The sequence below is a fragment of the Silene latifolia genome, chromosome X (assembly GCF_048544455.1).
Source record: "Silene latifolia isolate original U9 population chromosome X, ASM4854445v1, whole genome shotgun sequence".
In the NCBI taxonomy this organism is placed as follows: domain Eukaryota; kingdom Viridiplantae; phylum Streptophyta; class Magnoliopsida; order Caryophyllales; family Caryophyllaceae; genus Silene; species Silene latifolia.
This window is the reverse complement of record NC_133537.1, coordinates 38153276-38163246: the sequence shown is the minus strand read 5'-3', so window position 1 is coordinate 38163246 and position 9971 is coordinate 38153276. Positions and strand designations below refer to the sequence as shown.

General features: G+C 38.7%; 1 non-coding gene across 1 annotated transcript; it reads left to right on the top strand.

Annotated features, from left to right (window-relative positions):
• Positions 1 to 3131: 3131 nt before the first annotated feature.
• LOC141624898 (small nucleolar RNA R71) lies at positions 3132 to 3238 on the top strand. The gene has a single exon (XR_012534701.1). It is a non-coding gene; the product is annotated as a small nucleolar RNA R71 (small nucleolar RNA).
• The last annotated feature ends 6733 nt before the right edge of the window (positions 3239 to 9971 follow it).

Here is a 9971-nt window from a genome sequence, read left to right as displayed (position 1 = left end):
AAAATTTTCAAGTCAAGTCTACTAGTTCAACAAATTTTGAAACGAAATTCGAGATATTGCAAAAACTTTTGCTAAAAGATGTGAAACAATGCAAGGCTTAAGCAAATGACAACTATCAGTAATGAATACTCCAATCTGACTCATCCTAAAATGCAAAAATAAACGTGATTTTCTGAATTTTATGACATTTTTCAATTTTTTTTGGAATTTTGTATATATAAGAAATAAGTACAATGCAAACAGAAATATATAAACGTGAATGCAAAACAAATGCAAATGCAGACTTAAGTGTGCATTACCCTCCCCAAACCAAATTGGACAATGTCCTCATTGGACCAACTACTACCTAACAGCAAGCAACAATGAGAGAATGTAAGAGGGCGGTAAAAATGCAAACTAAACTTAAAGGAGATAAAATAAAATGGAGTAGGAAACTCACAAGATATAACCTCCCCAAACCAGACATGAAACGGGGGAGATAAAAGCAACCGTGATACAGCAGGGATCACGAGCATACATCGTCGCGGCAACAGCAGGGGCCACAACAGAATAGGTGCACTAGCAGTGAATCGCGTCAATCCAATCCTGCAAACAACTTGAGTTCTTATAAGTAATCAAACAATAAGGCAAAACCTCCCCAAACCAATTCCCGACAAAAGGGAATTGCAATAAATCAATTAGAAATAGGGAGAAATAACTCAAATTAATTACCCAACAAAACATAATTAAACCAAATTAAAAGCAGCGGAATGTGGTTTAATTAAAGCTTGAAAAATATTTGGGTAAACAAATTGGTAATTTTAATTTCAAAAATTTTTAAAACTCAGGTTAAGGACGTAGCATGTAAAAATTAAAAACAAAGGAAATAAGGAGGAGAAATAAACGAGAGAGAAAAGGAGAAAAAACTCCTCTATCTCGAATTGCACAGCGGCAAGAACTCGATCAAGAATCAGCAGGGCTCGATCGTGGCAACCTCCATGGAACGATTTCCTATCCTCTATCAACTCCATATTACCTGAAAATTTCACAAAATATGCAAAATACAAAAATACCAATACCAAAACTTGTCCAAAGTCAACTCAAATAAACTAAACTAAAGCTAAAACTAATCGTCCTAATAAAAGCAATAAAAAGTTCAACAAAAGCCCAAAATTACAAAATAATTACAAGCCAAATAGCACTATGGCTCAATAACAAGCTACCCCAAAGCAGGGCACTTGACCAAAAGAGGTCCTTTCAGAGATGGACCGCTACTCTAGGCTTCCGGACAACCGGCCTGATCGGAGGAAGGGCATCCGTGTCGCATAATCAATGACACACTTCTTCACTTTGCCCGGCTTATCTCTCTCTCGACTTGCTCGAATCTGTCTCACTAGTATCACCAGGATCTCCTATGCCCTCTCTCGCCATGACCTGCAAAGAAACGAAATAACAGTATGGTCCTCCAATTTGCTCCCAAGTCGGGGCGGAGGTGTCGATGTTGAGAATATAACTCGAATAGCACTAGGAGGATCCGTAATAGGATCTATAGAGGATATGGCGTCACAAGGTTTGACTTGCATCGGTGCCTTATGAACGCCTTGGTCCGTAAAGGTTCAAATTTTCATCCCCTACCCGCACGCATCATGGTCCTATCCCCGAAATTTATCACCGCACCGACAAAGTGCGCAGAATGGTCGTCCTAAAATAATAGGAGTGTGTCGGTCTTCTGGAATATCCAAAACCAAAAAGTCAACGGGAATAAAGAATTTCCCTATCTGCACAGGTATGTCCTCTAAAATACCTATTGGCCGTGATTGGGTACGGTCGGCCATCTTCACGGTAATATCGATGTCTGAAATTTAGTGAAACCAAGTCTCCCAAAAGAGACAACGGCATAACACCGACACTAGCCCCGTATCACATAAGGCGTTATCAACTATATGGGTCCCAATACAGCAAGATATAGAAAAACTACCCAGGTCAAATCGTTTATGAGGTAGCTTATTTCGAAGATGGGCGGTGCCCGTTGCGTTGAAAGCTACTACACGAAGATCCTCTATATGTCGTTTTACGGATAAAATATCTTTCATAAATTTCATATAGGAAGGTACCGGGTAATTAAATCAATGAAAGGAACGGTTACCTCAAGACCCTTGACGACCTCCAAAAACTTGTCGAACTGACGCTCCAACTTTGCATTCTCTAAACGCTCCGGATACGGAACTGTATAACTGGCCATAGGATCAGCAACCCTTGGCTTCCGTAAATTTAAAACCTCCGTCAAATCATTTATAAGTGTAGAATCATGCAAATTAATTGACGGATTTGCGTCCTGTACTGGGATCTCAGTCGATCGACTGATATGGTTGGTCGATCGACCAACTTGGTCGGCGTGAATGTTCTGTTCGAATTGAGTTCGTCAGGTGATCCAGTCGATCGACTGGTGAGGTTAGTCGATCGACCACTCGGGCTAGGAGTGAATAGTTTCTGATCAGAAACTATTTTATCTGACACCTCAGTCGATCGACTGAGAATGTTGGTCGATCGACCAGGATTACTGGCAGTTAAGCTCGTTTTTGCACCAGAATTTAAATGAGCTTCTTCATCATTTCCCGAGTCTTCCTTTGGCTCGTCGGGACTTTCATAAGAAAGGCCACTTCTGAGATTGATGGCATTGATTGTCTCAACCGGCTCTTCACATTTACTTGAAGAATTAGCAGCTTGCTTAGCCTCCATGTTCTCCAATTGCTTCACAAAATTCTTTGAGGACTCAATCCCGGCTGCTTCCATATTTGCCACTTGAACCAAGAGAAGTTGAACCATTTCTCTCAACTTTTCGGTCTCATCTAAATTATGGGTAGGCATTTCAATTCTCTCCTTGGAAGCTTCAGAGGCCTCGAGCTTCTCGAGACGGGCAGTAATAGAAGTAATAAGTGTCACAACGGCACTCATTTCATCACTTTGTTTTGGCGAATTTCCACGCGAACTACCAAACTCAGCTCTATGGACTGCCATTTCCTCAATAGTGTTCCAACCTTTACTTTGACCGGTATTGTTTTGAAACCTGCCATTAGCAAAATGCATCCAAGATGACCTTGTAATCATCATATAGAGCGTTGTAAAATAGGTTGCAAAGATACCATTGCTGGAAACCATGATGAGGGACAGCTCGGACCAAACTTTTGAAACGTCCCCATGCTTCACAAAAATCTTCATCGGCTCTTTGCTGAAAACTCGTGATTTTACCTCTCAAGGCGTCAGTCTTTGAAAGTGGGAAGTACTTCTTGTAGAAGGCTAATGCTAGAGATGTCCAGTCCGTGACTCCAGCTGCTACCCTGTCAAGGTAGCGGTACCAATCTCGCGCTGAGTCCTTCAATGAGTACAAGAACATAAACCCCTTTACTTCATCTTGAGTTACCCCGTCCGGTATAGGTATTGAACAACAATAGTCCGTGAAAATTTCCATATGTTTCAAGGGGTCTTCATCCGCGGACCATGGCGATTCCGTTCCACTAAATCAATATAAGAGGAACGAAACTCGAATTTACCGGTAGTAGGGGTAGGTAACTGGCGCCCCTTTGGAAGGTGGTGCTCCTTTGGCTGAAAATTATCATATATCGTAGCCATAATTTCCAAAGTGAGAGTACTCAAGTCTTCCTCTCAAAAACCTGTCCTCTAACTGTGCAAAAGCAAAACTAGAAGCAAAGGTAAGCAACGGCCTCAAGGAACAAAAGTTCCCTGAGACAAGGAAAATAAACTAAAATAAAGCAAACAGAATTACACCGTCTCCCCGGCAACGGCGCCAAAATTTGATACCGTCGTTTCAGTACCAAAATTAAATTTATAATTCCAAACTAAAACTATAGCTAGTGATAGTAAGGGTCGAACCACAGAGAGACAAGGTTGATTTTGTTTGCTATTTTTCAGTCTATAAAAGTAACAATTAATTGGGGATTTTGAAATTGGTTGGCTAATACTAATGGCAGTGAAATTAAAAGTAAACTAAAGAAACTGGATTAAATCAAATATAAAAGAAATGCTAAGACGGTCGGTTCACTATAGTTGCGATGGCGCATAATCCTAGGTAAGTCTGAAATAAAGTCGTGTAGATGGGTAAATAACAAGTCCTCACGGTCCAAGTTAACCAATAGCTCCTTCCGGCCTATGCTACTAGCCCCTAAGTCTCACTAATGCTAGCTCTCGCACTGAAAAGTGATTCTTAAAGCCTAAATTACTTGTCTTTCGATCTTAGCAATTTAATTGTTCTAATTCATCAATTATTTCCCTCCCCTATCTCTAGATCTTAATGGGTTGGTCAATACTGAGCATCTAACAGGTTCCCTCTCGGTCTCGCTGTCAAATACTGCTATTAATAAATTAAAAACGATGCTAATCATACACGCGTCAGTCGATCGACTACTATAGGTAGTCGATCGACCAACTAGCACAGTCGATCGACCAGAGAAACCAGTCGATCGACTGATGCCCTAATTCAGGTCGCCTAATTCTACGCCATCTACGCTATAGATCCCCTACATCCTAGCGAAGGAAATCTAGCTACTCATATTAGAAATAACAACAACAAGATTAACGATTAAAACTACTGGATTCATGCTTGAAATAATTAAATAAGCAAATAACAATAAACGATAATTGGCTTTTGGGATTACTACTCTAGCAATTCTATACTACAAATGAACAAAGTAATGAAACCAATATAAGAACAGAGAAGTACCGAATGGAATTGCAGAGAAAGGATCAAAACCGAATGCAAAAGTAACTTTATTGATTACGAAATAATCTCAAGAACCCTAATAAATTTGATGATGAAAAACTCAATGATTAAAGTTCTTAGTCAGGTTACGTTATATAGCCAACTAACGTAACCAAATCCCTAAACCTAATATAGCTTTGGGCTTTGTATTTCTCGATCTTTATGTTCTCGTCTGAAGTAGCATCTTGGTCGATCGACTAAGCATGTCAGTCGATCGACTGAGTAGCAGCGAACAGTAGCTACTGGAACCCGTGGTGTGGTCGATCGACCACTTGGACCAGTCGATCGACCAACAATACCGTCATGCAATGCATTCGACGATTCCTGCAGCGCGCATCGATCTTAAAACAGCCGCCATTTCTTCGTTACTTGGTCAAATCAGGCGTTCTATGCGGCGTTGGAAAGCTAAGAGGATAAGCTTTCACCTCCAATTGGAATCACTCAATTATCTGCTCTAGAACTCGAGATATAGCCATCTGAAGCAGCCTGCAATGTCGTGAGGTGCTTCTTTGCTTGTTAAACTCGTACGCACCCATGCTTTTGCTATCTTCAGGCCTTGAAATGCATTCTAAACTTCAAGTCCAAGTCAAATATTCATGTCTTTCCTAAGCTTAGCTTCCGGGGTCAAGATTTGGTTCATTTTCTACCCATTTCCGCAATAATCTGCAATATTACATAAAAACACGAGAGTAGACAGAAATAGGGGAAATAGTAGAATAAACTACATATAATAGACATAAAATGCGTGGAAATAAAGATGTAAAACATCATATTATAGACACGCATCACTCGATCCATAAATAACTCGCATAACTTTTTCCTTAACACAAGACAAAGTTAAGTAATTCTCACGGCTAAGAACATAAGTCTCAGCATTGCCAAACAACACCATAAGATAAATCCACCTTTCGTGTCTCTCACTTCTAGTGAAACTGTCAAACCACAATCATACATCTTATGCCAAATATCGCCAACCTTTATCATCAAAAGGATTTCCTCAATCACATAAAAGGACTTAAAAACCACTAATCCCAAAGGAAACTCCATCTTAACAACCTCTAATCCCAAAGGAAACTTCATCTCAAAAACCTCTAATCCCAAAGTAAACTCTTCGTTACTAAACTCATAATATAAACGTTCTTTTCTTTTATACCTCAACATCCCAATAACTATAATCAATCATAAATTGTTGCCTCAAGAAACCACAAGGGAATCAACCTCGAAATCACCTTAAACAAGGACAACACCACCAAATGATCCAAAAGGATAAAAGTACGATAAAAGTAAATCTCTGGTTATCAAGGATTAAAAATTTTAACCAACATAACCAAAATGCACGACACGTAACATGTAGATGACATTTTCAAAATTATCCATCTTTAAAATCAATAAAGAATGCTCGAAAAAGTCATACATGAACAAGACATTTTATACAATTAATGACGAAACAAAACATCAGGTCATAAACAACATAGTACATAAAAGACATAAACAAACAAGTACATGGACAGAACATGTAATACAATTAATAACGATGCAAAACATTAAGGCATAAACAACCAAGTCCTTAATTTTTTCTACCCCATTTACTCTCACTCATTTACTAAGTCAATTTACTATTTTAGTCATTAACTACGCGAGAGTTGGGAGCGTATTCGCTCTGATACCAACTGTAACAACCCGGATTATAAAACAAGGGAAAACTTATATATAAAATAAATATCAGAGTACGATACTGATAAAAGGGTCAAGATGGCGGAAACACCTAACCAATCTGGTTCGCTACTAAATCCAAAACAACTAATACATTATTCAAGGGGTTCTTAAAATTTTAAAACAAAGTCCTATTTTATTATTAAGCTCGCTTCGCACATTCCCCAAGCAAGCATCAACCAAACTGCAACAAACTGAACAACCTGAAAAGGGGGTCGACAATCAGTCGGGAGTAACTAGATGCTCTCCCAGTCATGTTTACAACAATGGAATATAATCAACAATCATTAACAATTGAAACACACAATTACTAAACATGTGATATCATCTATACTCATGAAGACTCATCATCAACTTCCCATCAAACAAGAACATATTAGAATAACCACCTAATTAATGACTCCAAATTAAACCACATGAGACGACACATGACTACCACCCATGTTATGACACCATGTAGAAACTTAGGACAATCAAACTCGGCGTAACCATAACCAAACTGTTCAACCCTCAGATCGTATAACGAACTGCCTCTGACTAATGGAGCGTGTAACGAACTGCCTTCAACTACTACAGTGTATAACAAACTACCCTAGCAACAAACACAGTGTATAGAATGAACGCCGTTAGAGCGTATAACGAACTGCCTATAACCACTAGAGCGTATAACGAACTGCCTCTAGAGATGGAGCGTATAACGAACTGCCTCCATAGTCGGTATGGATCGTATAACGAACTGCATTCCCTGTGGACCGTATAACGAACTGCATCCACACTATGTGTAGCGTATAACCACTGCCTACATGCCTAAGACCTGGCCAGACCTCTCGGTGAAACACAGAGCGTATAACGAACTGCCTCTGCTACACCGAACGACACTCGGGGAAACAGAGCGTATAACGAATTGCCTCTGCTCCCCCCCCCCCGACCATAGACCATAAGAATCCCCGAAGGGTAGCGTTTGTTCATTCCGATAGTATATAACTGATACTATCGTCATCTATACAACCAACCAAATAACAAGCACACAGTATAGCTGACAGCGCCAACAATGCATGAACAAACATCACGACTCAAACCATAGAACAGTGTGACCGACTGTACTACTTATTATGTGAATAGAGTAACCGAAGACATAAGCTAACACAATGTTATACTACAACTGGGTATAACTCTATATATGAAACAAATACTAATGATCAATGTTATAGTAACCTTAACCATAACATAAACTCTAAACGTGAGGTTATACCAGCCTCAACTATAACTTTAATAAAAACCTTTGAAGTTATAGTAACCTCAACCATAACCTTGACACGAAACTCAAAGTTATACTAGCGTCAACCATAACCTTGAGCCATAATCCAAGGGTTACATTAGTCTCAGCTATAACCTTGACTCGCACTTCAAAGTTATAGTAGGTTCAGCTATAACCTTGAATTCATATTTCCAAGGTTATAACTGTTGGGGCTGGTGTCCTTAACAGTTAGTGCAAGGACTTATAAATCTCTAAAAGGATCAAAGGGCATACTTTTGGTATTATTATCAGTTGATCCACGTTTATCAATAACGGTTGGCTTGCTAGATAAGTTTGACGTTATTGTCATACAGATGGCGGTGATCAACTGGTCCCTAAAAGTCACACCTATAGGATACGTTTGAGAGACGTGATGATGAAAATACGGTCATGTTGATGCCAATTTTGACTAACCATTAGTCCGAGTTATTGACTAGTAATTAGTCAAACGTGATGTTGAGATATTTTATTTAATACGGATTAAATAAAATGGGCTAAGCGAATTAAGCGATTAATTCGTAAATTGAATGTAAACGATTTATATTCGATTAATGTATATTGAATAAATTAATTATACAATATCGTCTTTGTCGGACATGTATTAATACTTCAACTAACCCGTGTTATTAGTTGATATTTTAATAGCCGATAACCGATGACGATTTATAATAAAAACCGCGTCATATACATTTTAGCGAGACGAGTCGGATCAGTCGGATCACGAGTTAAATGAGGAGAAAGTGGAAAGCCCACTCCCTCCTCTAGTGACCCGCGGACCGAGGCAACAAAAGGAGAGCCTTCTCTCCTTTTGAAACCTAATTCATTTTGACAACAAAATTAGGGTTTTGGAGATCATTTTCTCTCTGAAACCTAGATCTCACATCTCGAAAAACTCACATCAAGTTCTCTCAATATTGCAAGGCAATTAGAGAACGCATATTTAGCACAAGGGCATATTTTTAGACGATCTTGGGTGCAACAATTAGGAGGAGGTCTACTTTGATCTCTCATTGCCGAATTGCACTAGGACCGAAGGTTAATTCTTGTGCTTAATCGTTTTTCATTATATTTCGTTTATGACCATATTTCACATGTTAAATTTACGTTATAATCCTTAAATTTAAAGGGTCTTATACGGATATTACCCTTCAAGTGGTATCAGAGCGAGGCCACGTAAATTTTCATTGTGATTTTTCATAAAACCGATTTTGAAACGATTGTTTTTTGTCTCAAAAACCGTGCCGTCTCATGTATTACACGGCTGTTTTTGTTTCATTTTTCGTTTTGTTCTTTTGCATATTGTTATTTTATACGGAGATTATAATAATATGTCAAGTTTTGTCAGATTGTAAAATTGTTTTGATGCGGTTTTGATCAAAATTGAGATGTTTTGTTTCGTCAAAACTGTTTTCACGAGGGTTTCATGTTTTCAGAATGTTTTTGCCCTCGATCGAGCATGTTTCTACTCGATCGAGAGCCCTTCCTTGTTGTTTTTGCTCGATCGAGTATTTTCAGTACTCGATCGACCTCTGTTTAAAACCCCACTGCTCGATCGAGAAGTCCTCGTACTCGATCGAGCAGATTTGCTGATAAAAGCCCTCGATCGACCTCCGATCTTGTCGATCGAGTACTTTCGATTAGCATACCTCTCGATCGACTAGCGATTCGATCGATCGAGCCCTTTTGTTCCTCGATCGAGCACTTTTGTCCCTGGATCGAGGGATTTTTGTTCTGGCAGCTTTGAAAATTTATTCCTTTTGTTTTAAATTTTCTTTTGGCCTTAATATGTACTTTATACGGATATTGTACACTCGCTATGATTGTGAAACGGTTCACACACGTACCATTGAGTTATTTTAAAGCGTATTTAAAGTAACAGATTGTAATAGATTAAAATTAAATGTATAGAAGCGGTTTTATCACATAAATTTTAATCGTTAAAAGGTGGTTTGGATAAATTTAACATAATTACGGAATTATGTCACGAATAAATTTGTTTTAGTTGATGCATTTTCTTTTATCGTTATTTTGAATGCCGTGAATGCCTTTTATTACGTATTTATTCATTTTTACAAACGGTTGTAAATTAGTGTGGCCTTAGTAGAACGTGTTACCGTAATGATGGAACACGGTCTTGGTTGTATTTTGAGATCTCGTATCTCCGATTTTGGATTTTTCACTTGTAATTACGCTTTCGTATTTAGA